Raw genomic sequence first — 2,956 nt, 5'->3', positions numbered from 1 at the left:
GTGAAGTATACATGTCACTACTATTAAGAATATTGACATGGACTCATAACATGTTGAAGAGCACTTTTTCCTTTTTAAAAAAAAAATATTGTAATAATTTTTCATGTACAGTTTCTTTTATTCCTATCCCAGTCAACCCATCAGCACTCCCCACCTGCCTCCCATTTCCTCCCTGCCTAGTTTTTTTTTCCATGTGTTCTTTATGCTTGTTCCTGTAAAGCCTTCCCCTTTTCCTCTGAAATTCCCTCCCCTCTCCCCTCTGGTTACCGTCAGCCTGTTCTCTATTTCAGTGTCTTTGGTTATATTTTGCTTGTTTGTTTGTTTGTTTTGTTGTTTAGGTTCATGTTAAAGTTGAGATCATGTGGTATTTGTCTTTCACCGCCTGAATTATTTCTCTTAACATAATGCTTTCCAGGTCCATACATGTTGTCGCAAACGGTAGAGGCACCTTCTTTCTTTCTGCTGCATAGAATTCCACTGTGTAAATGTAGCATGGTTTTTGGATCCACTCACTTACTGATAGGCACTTAGGTTGTTTCCAACACTTGGCTATTGTAAATTGTGCTGCTATGAACATTGGGGTGCATGGGTTCTTTTGGATTGGTGTTTCAGGGTTCTTAGGGTATAATCCTAGAAGTGGAATTGCTGGGTCAAAAGGCAGATCCATTTTTAATTTTCTGAGAAAATTCCATGATCTTTTTTATAGTGGTTGTATCAGTCTGTAATTCCACCAACGTGCACTAGGGTTTTCCTTTCTCCACAACCCCACCAACACTGGTTGTTGCTTTGTTTCTGGTGGCCACTCTGACAAGTGTGAACTGGTATCCCATTGTGGTTTTAATTTGCATCTCTCTGACAGCTAGCAATTTTGAGCACCTTTTCATGTGTGTCTGAATCCTCTGTATGTCCTCCTTGGAGAAGTATCTGTTCAAGTCCTTTGCCCATTTTTTAAATTGGGTTTCTTATCTTAGAGTGGAGTCATGTAAGTTCTTTATATATTTTGGAGTTTAAACCCTTCTCTGAGGTATCATTGCCAAATATGTTTTACCATACAGTTGGTACTCTCTTTATTTTAATACTGTTTTCTTTAGCCATGCGGAAGCTTTTTATTTTGATGAGATTCATTTGTTTATTCTTTCCTTTATGTTCCTTGCTCTAGAAGACATATCAGTAAAAATGTTGCTGCGTGATATATCTGAGATTTTCCAGCCTATGTTCTCATCTATGACTTTAATGGTGTCATGGCTTATATTTAAATCTTTAATTCACCTTTAATTTATACTTGTGCATGGTGTAAGTTGCTGCTCGAATTTCTTTTTCTTTCTTCTTTTTTATTTTGCATGTATCTGTCCAGTTCTCCCATCATCATTTTTTGAAGAGGCTACTTTTACACCATTTTATGTTGCTTCACCCTTTCTTGAATTTTAATTGATGATAGAGCCTTGGGTTTATTTCTGGGCTCTGGGCTCTGTTCCTCTGGTTCATGTACCAGTTTTTAGGCCAGTACCAGGCTGTTTTCATTACAGTGGCCTTGTAATACAATTTGGTATCATGCATTATGACCTCTCCTACTTTCCTCTTCTTTTTCAAAATTGTAGCAGCTCTTCAGGGTAATTTTTGGTTCCATATAAATTGTTGAATTGTTTGTTTTATGTCTGTGAAATATACCATTGGTACTTTAATAGGTATTATATTGAATCTGTAAATTACTTTGGGTAATATGGACATTTTGATGATGTTAATTATTCCAATCCATGAACACAATAAATGTTTTCACTTGTTTGTGTCTTCTTGGCTTTCTTTCTTCAGTGTTGTGTAGTTATCTGCATACAGGTCTTTTACCTTCTTGGTTAGGTTTATTCCTAGGTATTTTATTTTTCTTGTTACTATATCAAATTGGATTTTTTTCTTGATTTCTGCTTCTGCTGTTTCATTTTCGGTATACAAAAATGCCTCTGATTTCTGGATATTGACTTTGTATCCTGCTGTTTGCCAAATTCAGTTATTAGGTCAAGCAGTTTTTGGGTAGAGTCGATAGGATTTTCTATGTACACTATCCTGTCATCTGCAAAATGTAGCAGTTTTGTTTCTTCCTTTGTAATTTGGAAGCCTTTTACTTGCTTTTCTTGTCTGATCTCTGTGGCTAAAACTTCCTATACTATGTTTAATAGAAGTAGTGAAAGTGGACAACCTTGTCTTGCTCCTGATCTTACTGGAAAGGATTTTAGTTTTTGCCCATTGAGTATGATGTTGGCTGTAGGTCTCTCATATATGACCTTTATTATATTAAGGAATGCTCCCCCTATTCCCACTTTGCTGAGTGTTTTTATTATAAATGGGTGCTGTACCTTGTCAAATGCTTTTTCTGCATCTATTGGTATGATCATGTAATTTTTGTCTTTGCTTTTGTTTATTTGATGTATTACATTTGCAGACTTGCAAATATTGAACTATTCTTGCATCTCTGGGATGAATCCCTCTTGGTCATGATGTATGATCTTTTTATTGCATTGTTTAATGAGCCTTGCCATTATTTGTTGAGGATTTTAGCATTTCTGTTCATCAGTGACTTTGGCCTGAAATTTTCTTTCTTTCTTGTGTCTTTATCGCGTTCGGGGATTAGGATGATGCTGGCTTCATAAAAAGAGTCTGGTAGTCCTCCATCATTTTCGATTTTGGAATACTCTTTGGTGGATAGGCATTAGCTCTTCCTTAAGTGCTTTGTAGAATTCTCCTGTGAAACCACCTGGTCCTGGTCTTTTGTTTGTCATGAGTTGTTTTGATTGCTGCTTCAATTTCATCTGCTGTTACTGATCTGTTCAGGCTTTCTGTTTCTTCTTCATTGAGTTTTGGAAGATTATATTTTTCTAGAAATTTGTCCATTTCACCTAGGTTTTTAAATTTCTTGGCATACAGTTTTTCACAATAGTTTCTTACAATTCTTTGTATTTCTGTG

Source organism: Artibeus jamaicensis, unplaced genomic scaffold, assembly GCF_021234435.1.
Source record: "Artibeus jamaicensis isolate MK-2021 breed Jamaican fruit bat unplaced genomic scaffold, CSHL_Jam_final contig_748, whole genome shotgun sequence".
In the NCBI taxonomy this organism is placed as follows: domain Eukaryota; kingdom Metazoa; phylum Chordata; class Mammalia; order Chiroptera; family Phyllostomidae; genus Artibeus; species Artibeus jamaicensis.
The sequence above is the reverse complement of the archived record's forward strand: the minus strand, read 5'-3'. Positions refer to the sequence as shown.